Source organism: Lutra lutra, chromosome 2 (assembly GCF_902655055.1).
Source record: "Lutra lutra chromosome 2, mLutLut1.2, whole genome shotgun sequence".
NCBI lineage: Eukaryota > Metazoa > Chordata > Mammalia > Carnivora > Mustelidae > Lutra > Lutra lutra.
The window spans coordinates 68075462-68096364 of record NC_062279.1 but is presented as its reverse complement, the minus strand read 5'-3'; positions in this window follow the sequence as shown (position 1 = coordinate 68096364).

Below are 20903 nucleotides of genomic sequence, written 5' to 3'. Positions count from 1 at the left end.
GACTGCAAATGTAGAATCAGGGAACATCCAAGAAGCATCAATAGCCACAAAGGCTAGAAGGATGGGGTACCTGGGTGGCTCAGTGGGTTAAGCCTCTGCCTTTGGCTCAGGTCATGATCTCAGGGTCCTGGGATCGAGCCCCGCATCGGGCTCTCTTCTCAGCAGGGAGCCTGCTTCCCCCCATCTGTCTGCCTATCACTTTACCTACTTGTGATGTCTGCCTGTCAAATAAATAAATAAATAAAATCTTTTTTTTTTTTTTTAAGTCTAGAAGGATAATAACAGTGAGCATGAATGGAGAGTAGTTGTTATGCTAGACATTGCCTCAGACATTTTACAAGTGTTATCTCCTTTAATTGTTCCTACCTCCTTCCAAGGGATATATTGTTACCCTCATTTTACAGATGAGGAAAATGAGCCTTGAAGAAGCTAGGTGATTTGCCTCCAGTTGCACAGTTAGGAAGGTGTTAAAGCGCAATTTGTTAACTGCGTCTGCCCCATAAGGCTGTGCTCATGGCTTCAAACTGCCCTGGTTCTTGCTTCGGTGGTTCCTTTTTTTTTTTTTTTAATATTTTATTTATTTATTTGACAGAGAGAAAGATCACAAGCAGGTAGAGAGACAGAGAGAAGGGGAAGCAGGGTCCCCGCTGAGCAGAGAGCCCGATGTGGGGCTCGATCCCAGGACCCTGGGATCATGACCCGAGCCGAAGGCAGAGGCTTTAACCCACTGAGCCACCCAGGCGCCCCGCTTCGGGGGTTTCTGACCTTGGTGCAAAAACTTATCCATGAGGCTGCCAAACTCAGGGCTTGTGTTCACTCTGGGGTTCCCAATGTAGATGGAAAAATACCTTTTCTCTTTTCTTTCCTACATTAACCTAAAATCCAGATGGGCCCTGCTCACACATTTACCCATCCACTGCACATCTGAACTTCTCCTTGGATGTCTCCTCACCGTCTTCCATCAGAAAGACAGCCCAGGGACAACCAGAGTGACAGAATCCCAATCTCTCACTTACAGGTGTAGCATCCAAACTTCATGGTAATGACCTCTTCCCACTTCACCTACTCTGGGCTGCTGGATGCCTTACACATGTTCCTTCATGTCTTAGCTCCCAGTGGTAAGGTTGCAAAAGATGACCATGACTCTTCCTCTTCCTGCATCTGTGCCCCTTGGATGTGACTTTGAAGCTTCTTCCATCAAGAGGTAGTCTATTTCCCTTCCCCTTTGATCTGGGCTGTCGTCGTTTGCTTTGTGACTTGCTTGGACCATGAGAATGTGATGGAAGCAAATTTGCCAGTCCCAAGCCAAGGCTTCAAGAAGCCTTATGTGCATCCACTTGTTCTTTAGGGTCCCTTCCCCTGCCTTGTGAAGAGCCTGAATTAGCCTGCTGGTAAATCAGAAACTACATGGGGCACCTGGGTGGCTCAGTGGGGTAAAACCTCTGCCTTCGGCTCAGGTCATGATCCCAGGGTTCTAGGATCGAGCCCCGCATCAGACTCTCTGATCAGTGGGGAGACTGCTTCCTCTTCTCTCTCTACCTGACTCTCTGCCTACTTGTGATTTCTGTCTGTCAAATAAATAAATAAAAAATCTAAAAAAAAAAAAAAAATCAGAAACTACATGGACCAGAGGTGAGTAGTTCTGTTGTCCTGACCAAGTCCCAAGAACATGAGAGAGCCCAGCAAGATAGGCCAACCCCGCCCACCCAATGCACAAACACACAACAGACTGTGGGCACCTGAAAAACCCCACACTGAATCCAGATTAAACTGATGACTTACAAAATCTTGAGCTAAACAAACTGTTGCTTTTCTTTTTTAAACTAAGTTTTGGGGTCTCCGAGCAGTAGAGCTGATACACTACTTTTCATACTCAAACTTCAGTGAGAGCTATGTTTCAACAGCCATCGACTATCCACATTTCACACTAGACCCTCCTGGGTTTCACATATTTAAGGTTTCAGAGACTCACTGGCTGGCCTAAGGTTGCCATGTATTAGCCCCAGAACCGAGAACAGAAGGCAGAACCAGGCCAGCCGTACCTCTAACCAGAAGGACACTCCCTCACAGATGAAAGGGCTCTAATTAAAAGGCAGGAAAGATCAGATACCTGCAGAGTTCACTGCAAAAGGTATCTAAAAACCTGACTCCCAAAGTCACTTTGCTTCTGACTATTCATACGTCAGAACACTAATTAACTCTGACAAGTTGACCACTGGAACCCATTTCCATAAGGGTGACATGATGATGGATGGGTCCATGCTGTTACAATGTCATTGCTAAAAAAGATGTGAGGAGTCTAAGTTCCAGTTACTTAGATGCACATACAATACAGAGGTCTCTTTAAAGCTACAGAACCACATTACAACGGGCTGACATGGGTCACCGTTTCTGTATTTAAGAGCCCCATTCATGGGCCAGGGACATACTGAGCTATGCATGCTAGGCCCTCTGTGTCTGGCAGTGGGAATGAGACCCAACTATATCTTGCTGCTTTAGGGCTTTGAATATCAAATGGGGAGTTGGTGCAATAGAAAAATCCAACCAAGAATAGTATTTTCCTATTTCTAATATGGGATGTGCGTGTGTGTGTGTCTAATGCTGCCCCACCAAGTGAAAACTACATGTCATGACTAGCCTTGTTTCATCACTAAATGATCTTTATTTTGGTGGGGGGAGTATTTGGCCAGAGGTTGGTCTCAGTTGTGGCTACCTACTTGAGAGCAGAGTCTGGAAAATGAGTCTCAAACCCTCTTAAATCTAAAGTCGACAAAGATTTTCTTAAAGAGCTAGATGGTACATAATTTAGTCCTTACAGGCCAAGAGGCAAAAGCAAGTATATTATGTAGGCATTTATATAACCATATAAAGCGAACCCATTCAAAAATGTAAAAACCATTCTTAGCTCACGGACCCTAAAAATTAGGCAGCCGGCCAGATTGATCCACAGGCCATAGTCTGCCAAGCTTTGCCTTAAATTTAAAAAAAAAAAAAAGGTTAGATTTCTCACTAGGGTAATATTTCTGCAGGAAAAATTCTCTTACTTGCAGAAAATTTGTCTTAGGTACAGAACTCTGATCACAAGAAATTTGAAAAAATAAGTTAATATAAAATTATATGCAATAATATATAATATGTATAATATTTAATATGTAAATATACTATATTACATATAGTACATTACATTACATATACTATATTACATACATACATGTTACATACATACATATACTACATATATTACATATACAAATATACTATATTATATACACACTATATTACATCATATTACATAAATATACTATATTACATGTTACTATACAACAGACTCAATATAACATATTCTGTTAATTAATATAATCAATAGAATAATACATGATAATAATACAGTAATATATTATTATATATAGATATAGATATATAATATCTATATCTATATATCTATATATAATATAGATAATATATACAGTAATATATTAGTGATTTTTTCTCATTAAAATCACAAACTGGTTTTTTTTTCCCCCTCAAGTAAAAGCTAAAGTTCCTTTATTTGGTTCCTATGTTGCCACTAACTCACAGCTCACCAAAACCATCCCATCTTATAAAACAAGGGCTTAGGATGGGGTGAAAAGCTGCTTGTATAAAAATGCAGCAAACACATTGATTTTGTTATTTGAAGTGCATGGAAGGGAGAGTTTTGGAGTCTCATATTTGACTCACCTACTGGTCTTCTAAATGTATTTCTATGAGAAAACAGCATACTCTGTAGCACTAGCATTTCTAATTAAAAATTTCTAATAGGTAGTGCATTCACATGATGCAAGAATCAAAACCTACTCCCACTCCACTATCACCCATCCTGTAGTAACCCTACATATGCTTCCAGGTTTCTTTATGTAAGTATAGGAATAAATCCTAGTCTGTCTCTTTTTATTGTCCAAAAGATAGCTTATTATATAAACTATTTTGTGCCTTTAGCCCTCTCTCCCTCCTCCCTCTATCTATGCGTGTGTGTGTGTGTGTTGTATTTATAATCTGTCTTGGAAATTTGTCCATATCAGTACATAGAGATATGGTGTGGATTTAAGGCAATCAAAATTAAGCAGATTTATTTTGTAAATAGTATATTTGAGATGTTTTAACTCTATGTGGGGAGAGAAATGAGAAATCAACCTAATTTTTCCAAACTGTCTCCAAATCTACTAAGTCAAAGCTCTTTTTCTCACCCAACAGTAGTTCCCTTAACACCATTTCAACTCGATCCCAAAACTTGACAATTACTTTTGGTTATTAAAAGTCACTTTCAGTTTCTAAGAATGGTTGAAAATCTCACTCCACATACTGTCACATGGACTGGACTTGTGTCTCTAGTGGCTTAGTGATGGGCAGTCTGGTGGCAGGGGACAAGTAGCTAAACTCACACTCTTCCCCTTTCTCTTTGGTGTTGGGGCAAGACCAAGGAACAAGGTAGGCGGTAATTTCTTCTTATGCTGCTGCCATGGAGAAGCCATAGCCCTGGCTTAATGTAGTTAAGTGGTAGCTGTTGTCTTGGGCAGTGGTGGTCAGTATCATTAGAAATAAAATGCTGTTATGGGTAGCAGAAAACCTAAATAATAATGGCTTAAGTAAGAAAAGGGTAATAAGCCTAAAAGTAGATAATCTGAGGCTAACACAATGGCTCCACAATGCTGTGAGTGAATTAAGTCCGCTGTCCTTATAGTATGAGCCTCATTCTCATTCTCACAGAATAACTGCTAGAGCTCCAGCCATCACATCCAAGTTCCAAAAATGAGAAAGAGGAAAAGAGCAAAAGGAAGAAAGGATCTTGCCTATAACAGAAAAGCAGAAACTTCCTAGAAATCCCAGGCAGGCTTCTACTCCTTGGCCGGACCTGTTTTGCTTGAACAACCTGAGCTGCAAGAGAAACTAGACAATGTAGTTCTTAACCAGACATATTGCTTCCTCTAAAAATAATAGGAGGGGCTGTCAAGTGGACAAACAACAGTCTATCACAGGATTCCTTACAAGATGTGGCTACATTTTCCAGGGAACCACCAGCTTGTGACCTTCCAGCACTCCTCCACTATCCATGTGTTCTTGCAGATTGATAACTCTCAAGCTCATTGACCTTCTAGCACCCCCATGTCCAGAGTCTACTGGCATGTGTAGGATGTGTCCTCAGCCCTTCTCAGAGACCAGAAACTACAGCGAATGCCCTCGCGGCCATGTCTGCCTGTCCATCTTGCCAGCCCAGCCTCCTCACTCCTGCCTCTTGCCCCTGTCCCAATGGTGGAAGCCCAACATTTGCAAACAACTCAACAAAAGTGGGAGATTTGAGTAGCCCAAGCCTTAGAAGGGAACATTTAGGGACTCTCTTGCTTCCTTTCACAAACATTGCACTTCCCCATCCCACCCGGTGCTCCTCCTATATTTTCTGGGGGTGATCCTAGTGGCACAGCTGCTTCTGGCCACAATTATTGGTGCTTTCCCGAACTTAGACTGTCACTGATTTAGAGCATTTTATTCCCAATCTTAAGCTTTCGATGAATTTCTGGTATAAACAGAAAATCCCCCTTGGCTCTCTACCTACCCTGTTATCCTTTATTTGGTTTTTTTCACTACCCCTGGCCTTCCCCCTCTGCTCCTCACAACACATGTCCCCTCGCTCCCCTGTGCCGAGCAGTTCCAGGTTATCCTACTAGTCTAACCTCCAAGGCCATAATTTTTCTCACAAATATTTATAACCACAGAGGCATCACACACACACACACACACACACACACACACACACACACACACACACCCTCTCAATCAGAAGGAAACTGCATGGCTAGAATTAAGTCCAGTTAATGGGTTTGAAATCATTGCTGGGCTTTGAGACTCCGTTTCTACCCGTCTAACAGATTTGGGGGAGGAAGTCGTTATCCAGAGAGCTAAGATAATCCATGCCACAGATAAATGCCCAGTTTATGTTCCCCTGCATTCTGCACTTTGTTTATTGCGGACAGACGGATGAGGAGCTCGGAGAGGGCCCAGGGGTATGTGCATAAGTGCCTGAAGCAGCTCTGGGAACCAAAAAAGCAGATTCTCAAGGAGCCTTTCTGTCATCTCCAACCTACATCTCCAGGCTCCCTCCCTCATCCTCTGCTGCTTCTGACCTCCCCAGGGACAAATCAGCCTTCCACCTCAGACTTTAATTCTTCAACCATCATAGCAATTTGAGCTGCTTTCACCCTGAATTCCACAACTGAGCAATATTTTCAGCTATTCCTAACTATAATCAGGAGGGACCAGTTCGAAAATGCATGCCCGGTGGGAGGACTTCATGGAGGCAAAGCCATTCCGAGACCATGGAAGGAGTTCCGGCCCGTCATGGTTCCTGGGCCTCGTGGAGTTTAGCGCAATGTAGCTCAGTCCTCAGGAGCTGGGTCTGGAGAGAGGTCCTGCTGTCCCTTCTGATCCCCAACCACCCTGGAACTCTTGGCCAAGATCAAAACTTGTGTGTTGTCTGTACATGGGCAGGAATATTGTTTAATTTCCTCTATAGACCCGGTTACCTAGAACAATGCTGTCACACAAAGGCACAATTGATTTGTGTTAAATGAATGAGTGCTGGCCCCAGGCGAGAGAGCCTTGGGACCAGGGCAGAGATGCAGCTGACTCAGCTCCAGCTGCTGGAGCAAACTGGGGGCTGCTGAGTTCCACTTAAGTGCATGCACCAGGAGCCAGGCAACAATCCTACATAAATCCTGGTGCCGGGACAACAAGACTGCGATCAGGGCTATCCGAGCTGTGCATGCGCAGCCCTGGTCTGGAGCACAGAGGCCCCTCCCCTCCCTTTGGCCTCCACCACCTGGTTGTGGAGGGTTTGCAGTGTGACTGTTGCCTCCGGGCGTATTACACTGAGTCATCGCGGTGCAGTCTGTCGTTCTGAACAAACAGTTCATCTCGCTTTTTACAAAAAATGAAGATAATTCAGTTCAGTGATCAGGTTTCTAGATGAATCAGTTGGTCATTGAAGATATTTCATTATTGTACCAAAAAAAAAAAAGAAGAAGAAGAAGGTGGGGGGAAAAAAAGACAAGTCTGAAAAGAAAGGCTTATGTGGTTTACAGTTTGGAACGTTTCTTTTCTGAATCTTGAGAAATTTTCCCTGTGAAGCTTAATACAACACAAGCTAGAGTGGGAAATGCGCTTGTCAGCGATCTGAGATGCCAGGCAGCCGAATAAATCCAGCCTAGGTTAAGATTAACACCGTCTGAAGCCAGGGCTTCTCCATCTAATCTCTAGTCAGAGGGCTGACCAAACATCCTTTCATGCTGCCTTTTTTTATATCCACGGCAGGAGGACAAAAGGAGAACTTTACATCGTTGAACTTTAGAAGCTCAAAAGCGTTATCTCTGCTGAATGGAGAAAACGATTTCCATGGAGGGCCAAAGCAGCACCCAGAGGACCCCCAAATTTTCTTAAGCCAAACTCATTCCCATTACCCAAAGAGCTTCTGTGGAGACTGTTCAGGGCGGAGTTTGGGGGGGGGACTGAGAAGGGTAATTGTTGATTTAATGAAGGGTAAAATACTTCACAATTAATCTTCTTAGCATTTTTAAAAGCTTGCAGTAGCTCCCTGCTGCGGAGAGTTGGGAACTGGTTCCCCACCCCCTCCCACCCCCAAATTCATATGTTGAAAAGCGTTGAAACCCTAACTGCCAATGTAATGATATTAGAAGGTGGGCCTTCAGGAGGTTAATTCATTGGAGATAAGCTCAGGAGGGTAGAGCCCCCATGATGGGCTTAGTGTCCATACATTGAGGAGACACATCAGAGCTTCCTCTCTTCCCCCTACGTGGACTCAGCAGGAAGGTAGCCCTCTGCAATACCAGAAGAGGCTCTCGCCAAAACCTGACCATGCTGACACTCTGATCTTGGATTTCAGCTACAGAAATGTAAAGAAACAAATGTCTCCTTTTTTCTTTTTTTAACTGCCCATCTGCAGCATTTTGTTATAGCAGAGGCTAAGACGCTCTTTTCACATTCTGAACACGCTCTAGGCCTACAGGCTTGAATGACCTCCCTACTTAATTTCCCCCTAACTTTCTCTGTTTCGGCGCATTGGCCTCCTAGACACACCAGGTATACTCCTACCTCAGGGCCTTGGCGTTGGCTGTTGTTTTTCCTGGAATGCTCTCTTCCAGGGACCCACAGAGCCTGGCTCACTCCTTAACATCCCTTAGGTCTTCATTTCAATGTCACCTTCAACAAGACCTTCCCTAACTATCCAAAATCACAACAGTTTAGCCCATTTTACTTGTCCTCTTTCCAACATTTATATATATTTCTCTCACTCAGCCTTGTTTCTTGCCTATCTTCCCTCCTAGATCATAACTTTCGTAAGGGCAAGTATTTTTGTGTTTACTACTATATCCTGAGCACCCAGAACAAGGCTTGATATGTAATAAGCTCTCAATGAATTTTTTTAGTGAATGAAAGAATCAGTGAATGAATTTAATCCCAAACTTACCTAAGAGTAGCCATTCTCTTCCATGTAGATCTTGCACATGATTCCATGGCTCTGCTCCGGGTTGCCAGTGGAGGGGGCCAGATGGGAGGCATGCTACCCCCTCAACAGCTCAGGGTGAGAAGGCCTGAGAGAGAAAGCCAGGCCTGGACAAGCAAGAGTATGGAAAGGTAGACAGAGCAAGTATCCAAGATGGTGTGGAACTCTGGGCTCTCCTGGGCCTCTGAACAGGAAGTGCCATAGCGGCAGGGATTTCAGATGTCAGTCAAACACTCACTTCCACAGAATCTGCCCACGTTTGACAGGACTCTATTCCAGGGGTCAAGGGCAGAATTCAGCTACTAGGGGAGGAAACTGACCAGAAGCATGGAAGCTTCTAAGCTATCCTTAGAAGAGTAAGGATAGGTAAGAAATCAAGAGCGTCCCAAGTGGTCCGTCCTGGGGCATGGGGACCAATCGCCTGGGGGGGTGTTCAGAGGGACTCATGCCTGCACTTGGGAAGTTTGGCTTTGGCTCTGGCTGCAGTGAAGGGACCTGGGTGGGAGGATGCAGGGGCAGCAGCAGGTGTCCTGTCTGATCCCTATGCCCCACTAGTTAGAGAGTGAGAAGTGACAGCCTCCTTCTGTCATGTTTCCTCCAGAAGTAAAATAGGTACGAACCGGGGAGTATAGACATTCCATGGATGTAGCTGGGAGAATGTGAGAAAGGCAGAAGAAGGAGACAGAACCAGGGTCATTGATACCACTACAGCTGTTCTAATATTATTATCATCTTACCACCAAGGGAAGCTTAAGGAATTCTATTTCTTCTCTCAAGAATTGCTTCTAATAGCGCTCTCGTCGTTTTGCTTTCTTCTCTACTTCTGCTGCCCTATTTGTCTAGTAGACAAATTTAAATTTGCTATTTTAAACACTACTGCTCTAATGAAAGCTTATCCAGGGTCCAGAGGACTTACCCACCCCCAGAGTCAGAACTAACATTCCATTCAGAGTGCAAGCTAGTGATGGTGGATTAATTAATTCTGCTTTTGAAAAAAGAAAAAGGAAAACCCTCGTCTTTCCTTTAGAACCACAATAAACTACTGCTTTATTTTTTGTCAGTTTTATCAACTTTTTTTTTTTTTTTTTTGTGAGAGCTGGGCTGAGCTTTATTGGGTTTTTTTTTTCCCCCCGTGCCCTTTCAAGTAAAAAGAACTTTTATTAACACTGTTCCTTGCCTGTTAAGAGCCTGGCTTCTGAATAGACTCTTCCTGGAAAGCCCTGAGTGATAGATAGCACCCCCCAGGGCTGTCCTGGGTTTGCAATTGATTATCTTGGTGAGGGAGCCTGCTCTCTCAGATGTGACAGGCCCCAGAGACTTCTGTGTTGATAAAGGGACAGATGTTTGAAAAGCGAGTGACAAAGGATGGATTTTTTTTTTAAGATTTTATTTATTTATTTGACAGAGAACGCAAGTAGGCAGAGAGGCAGGCAGAGAGAGAGAGAGAGAGAGAGAGAGAGAGAGAGAAGCAGGCTCTGCACTGAGCAGAGAGCCCGATGTGGGGCTCGATCCCAGGACCCTGGGATCGTGACCTGAGCTGAAGGCAGAGGCTTTAACCCACTGAGCCACCCAGGCACCCCAAAGGATAGATTTAAAAAAAAAAAAGAAAATACTTCCCAGGCTCTGCCTCTTCCATACAGCTTAATGCTGCTCAGTTTGGATCTGTTTCTTAATTTGGGGCCGAAGAACTGACTGTTCATTCACTTTACAGTTTCTGGGTGCTCTACTCCAATGGCTACATCCAGGGCACCTTTGGGCCAAGGATGTCCAAGCCACTCACAGACTTCTGGTCCTTCTCATAACATTCTTTCTCTCCTTTCCCCAAGGAGCTCTCTGCTGTTAACTCTGTGCTCCAGGGAAGAAGATCAAAGACTGAACTGGTCATGACTTTTCCTGAGTCACTGAAGTTTACTTGGGTCCAGGATGTAGGCTCATGCTCAAGCCAAGTGCCAGGGACGAGCTAGGACAGCTGCCCCTGCTTCTCCTAGTCCAAGGAGCCAGAGCCTAATTCCTTGAGCACAGACAGGACCTGAGTCCCTCTGAGTCTCCCAGAGTGACATCTAGGTCCTGGGATGGACCATTTGGGAGGTTCTTGATTTCATATCTATTCCTACTCTTCTAAGACTATCTATATAAGGTATTCGTGCCTTCCACTGTTCTGGTCAATTTTCTCCCCTAGAGACTGAATTCTGCCTTTGACATCCAGATACCATGCTTCTGGTGTCCTTGAAGCAATCAAGTTCATCTCACAGCCCTTGGTTTTGGCCATCCTGGCACAGTCAGACTTGGGGCACGCTCCCAACCACACTGCCGCATCAGACCCTTCCCTTTCCCCTAGCCCCGGCCGGGCGGGAAGAAGCACTTCAGAGCACAGCCGGGCACCCCCACTTCTTCCACCTGCCTAGCTGTTACATCACATGGTTCTTGCCTTCCCGAGGGGATGTTTCCACCACTCAGCCTCCTAGAACAGAATCCCCTTCTCTATTTTTTTTCTGAGCAAACAAAGCCAATTCCCAGCCACCTTATCTCTGTTGCAACTTTGCACGGATTTTCAAGGTGGATTTTATGGTTATTCACAGCAGAGAATGCCCCCAGCTCTGTGTTTTCTTCCATCCCCCAAAAGAGCCAGGCTTGACAAAGTAATTTCGAACAACTCCAGCACAGGTTTGTACCAGCAGGAAGGACATCAGCAGTTCATATATAATATAATAAAAACCACCAGCTTGTTTTCTCACTGGTAGCCTTGTAGCCAAGTGCTAATGAGGTCTTCTGCTGAATTGATTAGGTCTATTGGCTGGGTTTCTAATACTCAGGCTGTTCCACAATTATAGAATACCTGCTGCTTTTCTGTCTTTCTACCTAATCATTACATAGCTCCTTAAGTCAAGGTAAGAAAATTCTACCCACTCCTCTATTTGTAGGTAAAGAAACTAAGGCATTTTACATAAAAAGCCCATGGCAGACATAAGCCAATGAGGTTTCCAGGTCCACTAGGGTGCTCTACCCACAGTCCTCTGCTACTGGGCTGCTACTCCTCTGGTTAATCGCACCAGGCAAACCAGTCATCCCACGCCCTTGCAGAAAACTCCTGAGAGCACTATATGATCCCACCATAAGGCAGGTACCTAGAACAGTTCCCTGCCATCCAGGCTGGCCAGGGCTTATGAGGCCAATTGGTGGGGAAAATTGGCCAGATAGGGCTGAACCCATCATATCTTCTTTCAGAGAGTGTGAATTCAGAATATACAATGGGAGGCCGCTTTTCCTACAGGAGCTGCTGAGCTTGCAAAAGCAGAGACAGAGTAACTGAGTACCTAAGAGGTGGAGCTCTGGTGGGCAGAGCCTGCCTGCTGCTGAGGGGTGCGAGGGGTAGGAGGGAGTTCCTGAATGCATTAGTGGGTGGGTTGTAGACTCTTCCTAAGCATCCTTGGGACCATCTGAAGTTTCTGTCTTCCCAGTTTCATCACGAATTCTTACAGCCAGCTCTATGATTAAAGATGAGCCACCCACTGCCATCTGAATGAACTCAGTGAACACATCAACCACATTGACAATAAAAGAATTTAAATGTCGGTGTTTTGCTTCCTAATGCATATTTCACTAGAACCACAGATGATGTTTTAGAATCATAGCATGACTTACCCTTTTAAAATTTGCAGGTCCCCATCTCATCACCCTTCCTCAATTAAATCATAATCAAATTGGTTGCAATGGTTAATATATGTGGAAGCAGTGATACTGAAACCTATGATTTTGAAACTTATGATTGACACATGACAGGCTTCTGGAGGACAAATGGGAGAAAGTTTCCCCGGGAGGGCTTGGCTCAGGTGCCTCAGATCTGTAGGAATGGGTATCACTGTCAGGATGCTTTAAGGCACAGGACAGTGGGCGCTGCACCATGCCATTCAGAAAGGCTGAGAAGCCAGGTGCCAAGTCTTCAGACAAGATCCCTCATTAGCTCCTAGGATCCTTTTTTCTCTAGGGCAGGATTGCAACACAAGCAGAAAGTGGATGACAGAGACAGAAACAGGGAATCTTGGAGAAGCCCAGAGCCCAGTCCACATCACAGCAAAACAAACAAACAAACAAACAACAAACAAACAAAATCCCAGGAGCTGGAGCGTCACGGGCTGACTTTCATCCCCCTAGAATTCCTATGTTAAAGCCCCAACCCCAGGACTACAGAATGTACCCCTATGTAGAGATAAGGTCTTTAAGGAGGTAATTAAGTCAAAATGCAGCCACTGGGCTGGGACCCCAATCCCATATGATAGTGCTCTTATATTATATTAAAAAGAGGAAGAGACACCAGAGTTCACTTGCACTGTTGGATGTCCACGTGAAGGGGCCGGAAAAGGATGAGGGATGCTAGACAAGGAGAGAAGCCTCTGAAGAAGCCAAATCTGCCAAACACCTTGAGCTTGGCCTTCCAGACTCAAGACTGTGAGAAAAGACATTTTCTGAAAATGACTGTTTTCTCAGCCCCTGAGCCAGGCCAGACCTGAAGATGGATGGAAAGGATGACAGATTGCATGTGTCCAAGTTGCTCTCACTCTTCCGTTAGCAGCAAAGCAACAATCGAAGTGCGCAGAGGTCCCCCCCCAGAAATACATGTGCTGAGGTGGAAATCTGGCTCGTCCCTGATTCCTGGGTGTCCACTGGTCTTGCTGGGTCGAAGAGCTCAGGCCACAGGCTCCCTGCCTTTTAAACCATTAGACTAGCAGCAGAGTCACCTCTGCCCCCTGTGTGTCCCGGCTCCCACAGAAACTAGGTCCTATTCTGCTGAGGCTACAAACCTCCAAGCGGCATTTTTAAAAAAAATACTCAATAGGCCCATCTGGCTGTGGTCCACCAACAGAAGTTCACAGATGCCAGACAGAAACATGGCCTCCAGCCAGAATTCCCAGACCCTCGAATGCTGTCCCGTTGTCTCAGGCGGAGATGGTGAACAGCTCCTGGAGGTGAAGGTCTCGACAATGGGAGGTGCCCCAAAGACAGCTTCCCTGCCCTCTCCTGCTCCCATCACCAACTCAGGGTCGGGATTATGTACCCAGCCTCTCGGGGGAAGGAAAGGGGACAGATGATATTTCCAGAGCTGGTTGCCCAGGATTTTACATGCATTATCTCATTTAATCTTCACAAACCCTACAGGAGGAAGAATATTACACAATCACCCCATATTACAGATAAAGAAACTGAGGTGCTAGGACATCAAACCACTTCCTCAAAATCACAGAGGAAGCACATGCATTTAGAGCCCAAGTCTGCCTGACACAAAAGCCCAGACTCTTCCCACAGCACCCTGGGTAATTCACCCCCTTGAATTACCCAGAGCCACCTCGGCGCACCCTCCTATCCTCTTAACGTCCTCCTGTGGAACCCAGTGTTAGACTGTGAGGGCACTGGGTTTATTTTAGGTTGTCTTTGCCATCATTCCAATTTCCCAGCTCTGTTTTTGTTTTGCTTTTTCTTTGGTTTATTTGTTTTTTGTTTTTGTTTTTGTTTTTTTGTTTTCCCGGCTCTGTTTTATCCTTCCTGTCACACCCTGCCTGCAGTTCACCAGGAAATCCTGAGGGCGCCTGCTTCAACAACTCACTGGGAAGCTCAATCTTGCCATGGCCCACACCTGGCCTGTGCCACTAACCTCCTTGCACTTCCGTACTTCCTGGATTCCTGCCATAAGACTCCATGCCCCACCACAGCCGCAGGTCAATCTAAAACCTAAGTTGTACATGCCACGCTGTGCTCCAGACGCTGCCATAGCTCCCCAGTTGACTCAGGGTAAAAGCAAAGTCTCCAAACAGTCCTCCAGGTCTGAGGTGGTCTGTTCTATGTCTCTCTCCAAAATTATCTCTCACTCTCTCTCTCCTTTTCTTGGCTCTGGCCACACAGGTCTCTTTGCTGCTTCTCAACAGACTTCTTGCTTCCTGCCTGTGCCCAGCCTGTCCGTCTCTCAGATGTCCCCTGGGTGCATGTCACCTTCTCCCTGAGGCCTCCCTTCCCTTCCTTTCTGAATTCCACAGTCTTCCCCTACCCTACACTTCAATCCCACTCACCCTACTCTTGCCTTTTTCACTATAATCTCCTAATGCATTCTATAGCTTACCCATTCATTGTGATTTACTGTCTGGCTATCTCCTTGAGAATGAAATCTCCCTATGAACAAGGACCTTTGTCTGGTTTTGTCACTGATATATCGCAAGGGCCCAGAACAGTGCCTGGCACACAGTAGGTGTTCACTCCATATTGGCTGAAGGAATGGAATGAAAGAATAAATAAAAAGCTGACAGGATCCTAAAGATTCTGTGCTCATCTCTCCCTGGGCCTGTCTGGGAATGGCTGCCATCCACCATCCCCAACACCCATGTCTAGAGCAGGATGCTATTTGACTTCAGCTCTTCTGTGCCTCTCCTTCGATTCCTCTATCTGAGAGAAAACCTCTGTTCTCTGTATGTGTCTCTGAGCTATTCCAGCCCTGCAGCTCTGTTATAAATGCAAAACATTTCACCCTTCCATAAGCGCAGCTCTTGGTTCTCTCCCTTCTACACAGAATGGACTTGAGGCATCTGAAACTCCAACCAGGGGGTGACAGAGAGCACAGTACCAGTCCCAGTGTGCACTAATGAGGGGACTCCCTCCTCTCCCCGTCATTCTTTTCTTTAGTCAGAAGTGGCTAATGGCAAAGATCATTAGAATAACACAGGCTTAAAACTGAATGTGGGTTAATGTTCATAACAAGAGGAATAATTAGTTTCTCCACAGACATTTACACTTAATTTCTAAATCTTATAATTTACTATATTTTGTCTTGTTTAGGACCCTTAGTAAATTGTTTGCTTTTAACAAGATGTTGACTCTCACAAGTCTTATATTTCATACTTGAGAAGTCAAAGCAACACCTTTGATCAAAGTGGAATGTTTTAATTAAATAACCATAAAATTTCCCTCAAGGAAACAAGTACACCCAAACGCACAGTTAGCAGATTTTCTGTTGTTCTTCTCAATTCTTGACATTGGCCCAGTCTGGTCTCTATCCTGCAGTAAAGTAGATATCCTAAGCCCCAGGCTACTTTCTTCACTGTGGGAACTGGGGCGTTGATTGCCAAGCCTAGGTCATCATCCGGTCGCCTTGGGAGCTCCCCATAAATGAGGACACCCTGGAAGCTCTAATCCAGGATGCAAGTGATGATGTCTGGAATCTGGTCCCCAGAAAGGCTCTCTGGATGCTAATGGTGGAAACAAAATGTGGGCACTAGTGCCCTGGTGACTTGCTCCAGGGAGACTGAGCAAGGTATTTTGCACATGGTAGTGTTCACTCCAAATTATGCATTGACTTGGAGAGAAATAAGAAAACTGAACATTACTGACAGTGGTGAAGGATTGGATATGGAAGCTCCAGAACCATGAGGACTTTATCTGTCATGTTCTTAATTGGCTCTTCAGGTGTTGGCATAGTATTAGGGACAAAGTGAATGAAAAATCAGTTGAATAAATGAAACTATTCCTGCTGATCACTTTATATACAGCTTTCACTTAACTACTTTTTTTTTAAAGATTTTTTTCTATTTATTTGAGAGAGACAGAGAGAAGCAGCCTGATGCAGGATTCCATCCCAGGACCCTGGAATCATGACCTGAGCCAAAGGCAGACACTCAATCGACTGAGTCACCCAGGTGCCCCTCTTTTAACTACTCCTTATAAAAACCAGGTGAGGTGGGTACAGTCAGCACTATGTTACAGATGGGAAAAGTGACATTCTGGGAAGTGAAGGAAGTTGCTCAAATTGCCAAGAAGTACCTAAGAAAAGACTGGAATTCAAGTTTGCTTAGCTCCAAAGATCTGGCCTACTGCACACATACCATGGCAGGGTGGCTAAGTAGGGAGGTCCCAATGGGTTCAGACTATGCCGCTTACTGCCTTCTCCAACCCTTTCTGCATCAGTAACTAAGGACCTCCACCCTGAAGGTCTTCCTCCATTCATCTCCTCCAAGGCCCATCATGACCCCATCCCCATCAGAAGGTAGGTTCTGGGATATGTCACATTGCCTTGAGTTAGGATTCTATTATACCCCACATAGCCCCAACCATCCACATGTTTACAGAGCTGGACTCTCCTTGCATGTCTCTTTTCTTCCCAATCCCCAACTTCTTCCTGGCCTGTTCTTGGAATTCTTATCTTCTTTAGATGGGGGTCCTGACAACATGTCCAGCCCTTACTAAATCCCTTTTCCCAATTCTCCAGCTTGCATCCCTGCACTTTTCTCCCCACCTTCTCCCAATTAGATTCCACAGACGGTCAAGACCTCCTTGTATTTCCCTTGGCTTATTGTCCCAGATGCCTAACTGGTCTCCTGGCTCCAAGAATTGTTCCATTTTCCAGATACCTCTTAACATGATCAATGGAAGTGCACATTAAGCCACATCACTGTTTTGTTTAAAACCTTTGAAGGGGTCCCCTCACCTACTAATTAGAGTCCCAGCTCCTTGCAAGGGCACATTCGCCTTTCTGTAGCCTGGTCCCTCACTCTCTCCAGACTTATTTCTTGCAACTCTAGTCACAGGGAATAAGATGTGCTATCTCCACATGTCTCTGATGTTTTCACTCTTCCCTCTGCCTAGACTCTTCTCCCCACCATTTAAAAAATATAATCCCATTTGACTCATCCTCCCAACTTCAGCTCACTTTCTACAGAGGGTCTTTCCTCAGTTCCCGTCAAGGGTGGGACACCTCTTATCATAGCAACCTCAGCAGATTATGTTGAAGTCATCTCATAAGTTCCCCAAGATGGGGGAATGGGGAGTTTTGTTCATCACTGAGTCTATCACCAAGTCTGGTGCATCATTGGTAATCAAAAAGTATGTATGACTTCAAGCTCTATTACAAAGCTGTCATCATCAAGACAGCATGGTACTGGCACAAAAACAGACACATAGATCAATGGAACAGAATAGAGAGCCCAGAAATAGACCCTCAACTCTATGGTCAACTCATCTTCGACAAAGCAGGAAAGAATGTCCAATGGAAAAAAGACAGCCTCTTCAATAAATGGTGTTGGGAAAATTGGACAGCCACATGCAGAAAAATGAAATTGGACCATTTCCTTATACCACACACGAAAATAGACTCAAAATGGATGAAGGACCTCAATGTGAGAAAGGAATCCATCAAAATCCTTGAGGAGAACACAGGCAGCAACCTCTTCGACCTCAGCCACAGCAACATCTTCCTAGGAACATCGCCAAAGGCAAGGGAAGCAAGGGCAAAAATGAACTATTGGGATTTTATCAAGATCAAAAGCTTTTGCACAGCAAAGGAAACAGTTAACAAAACTAAAAGACAACTGACAGAATGGGAGGAGATATTTGCAAATGACATATCAGATAAAGGACTAGTGTCCAAAACCTATAAAGAACTTAGCAAACTCAACACCCAAAGAACAAATAATCCAATCAAGAAATGGGCAGAAGACATGAACAGACATTTCTGCAAAGAAGACATCAGATGGCCAACAGACACATGAAAAAGTGCTCCATATCACTCGGCATCAGGGAAATACAAATCAAAACCACAATGAGATATCACCTCATACCAGTCAGAATGGCTAAAATTAACAAGTCAGGAAATGACTGATGCTAGCGAGGATGCGGAGAAAGGGGAACCCTCCTACACTGTTGGTGGGAATGCAAGCTGGTGCAACCACTCTGGAAAATAGCATGGAGGTTCCTCAAAATGTTGAAAATAGAACTACCCTATGACCCAGCAATTGCACTAAAGATACAAACGTAGTGATCCGAAGGGGCACATGCACCCGAATGTTTATAGCAGCAATGTCTACAATAGCCAAACTATGGAAAGAACCTAGATGTCCATCTACAGATGAATGGATAAAGAAGATGTGGTATATATACACAATGGAATACTATGCAGCCATCAAAAGAAATGAAATCTTGCCATTTGCGACGACGTGGATGGAACTAGAGGGTATCATGCTTAGCGAAATAAGTCAATCGGAGAAAGACAACTATCATATGATCTCCCTGATATGAGGGAGAGGAGATGCAACATGGGGGGTTAAGGGGGTAGGAGAAGAGTAAATGAAACAAGATGAGATTAGGAGGGAGACAAACCATAAGTGACTCTTAATCTCACAAAACAAACTGAGGGTTGATGCGGGGAGGGGGGTGGGGGGGATGGGGTTATGGACTTTGGGGAGGGTATGTGCTATGGTGAGTGCTGTGAAGTGTGTAAACCTGGCGATTCACAGACCTGTACCCCTGGGGATAAAAATATATTATATGTTTATAAAAAATAAAATTAAATTAAAAATTAAAAAAAAAATTATGTATGGACCTGTGCACCGAAATCTGATGGGAACTCCCACAATACTAGGGAGCACAGCCTTGCCTGCTACCTGCCTGACTAGTAGGATTCTAGCTTTCTGGACATGCCTGGCCATCAGTTACAAGCTCAGTCTATTGGGGTGTTAAAGCAAATCTGGAGCTAGCACCTCTTGCACATAAACACACAGACCATGGGCTTTCTCTCTCTGGCAGTTTCATGGGACAGAGTCCCACCTACTCCCAGCCTTCTCTACTTATCAGTTCCTGCCCACAAACCAAGCCCAGCATGACTCTGAGCCACACCCTTTGCACAGGCCAGGCAAATGGTACCCATAGCCTGAGTCACATCTGTAGTGAATGAGTGTCACTGCTCTCAAAGGACCCAGAAGGTAGTGCTGGTGGATCAGCATACTTTGTACATGAACAACTTTAAAACAGATTCTTGGAACACTGAAAAAATAAAATAAAATTTTAAAAAATAAATAAAACGTTCTCTCCTAAGAGGGGGTCACGAGCTTCATTCCCATAGATGGGTAACAGCACATTAATATGACACTTTGCTGGGTAAGTATATCCCAATTTTCTTGCATTGCATCACAGGAATGCAACCTCCAAATGCACCTTTGAGACACTCAGTCTTTCCCAACCCTGCCACTCTTGTGAACAGGAAGCATGGTGGTGACAGAGCGCTTCTTCTCCCACACCAACATCTCAGAACCATAAAGGCACATTGTATTTTCAAGCTTTGTCTGATCCTATTTCTTTGTAAATTGGATTAAGCTCTTTACTGTGTATTACTGATATTAAAAAAAAAAAAGAGAGTGAATTCACATCTTGCAAACACAGCAAAAAGGAACTGCTCCCATGGTAAGGAAGTCATTGGCCAGCATCCATGGGAACCCAATTTTAACTTTTGAGCCCAGTCAGCAGGCAAACATGCTGGCTGATGGCAGGGTCAGCCCCAGGCAACGCTAGAGCTGGATAATGTGAGCTGTCAGAGGCCCAGGTCTCCCTCCTTCCCTCCCTTGCCTCCCAACCTTCTTTCAGTGCTCCTTCAACCCAAATGCCCCACCCTCCTCATCCTTCCAGGTCTCTTCTGGAAAGATCTTCTCCCTGTGTTCCCATGAAGGTTAGGTACAGAGGTGCCACGACCTGGGGCAAAATGATTTATCAGGCGTTATACCAGAATAACAGCAATTCCAGGTACATGAATCATCTCTATGCTTTGCAAAGCCCTCTTGTCTTCATGACATTGGAATTCTTATAAGGGTTGAGCCCCACCCTCTATGCTCTCAGTGTCTCTGCATTGTACAAGAAGATCCAAGTGGTAAAGAGTGAAAACACGAAGGATGAAGACATAAAAGTCAAAATATCCAGGCTTCAGGGGAGCAGAGATCTGGGGGAGGGAGGACCCCTAGAGAAGAGTCAGGAGTAGTTTTCTGCATTCCTCAGATTGCTGAAGGTGGTGGCTGCAAATCTGGCCCTTTTGAGAATTTTAAATGATTGGGATACAAAAAATGGTGGAAAGAACATGGGTTTCCTTGGTATGACATTCCCATAATTTAACTGTCCATATGAGAAGAATGATCAAATAGTGCACATTGATTATGAGAATAGGTAGATCTGTATGTACTGATAGAATCCTCCATCAGAAGAAGCAAGTCACTGTGTAACATAGATGGTATAGTAAGATCCCATGAATACACACGCACACGTACACACGCTTGTTAACCATGTCTATATGTACAATCTGTACATGATGATGCATGGAGAAGGTCACGTTGGATTTATCCCAAACTATCACCAGTGGTCATGGATGGGGAAGGGAGTAAGGTTATGGGAATCAGAGGTTAAGGGGAATTCTCATTGTTTATCCTCCTTATTTCTGTATTATTTGACTTGGAGTTTAGGAGGAACAGGCACTGATTTTATCATTTTTTTTTTTCTCAGAAGCAAAGATATTCCCACATCAAGAGGAATTAAACTGGTCCCCAAGCAGTCAGGT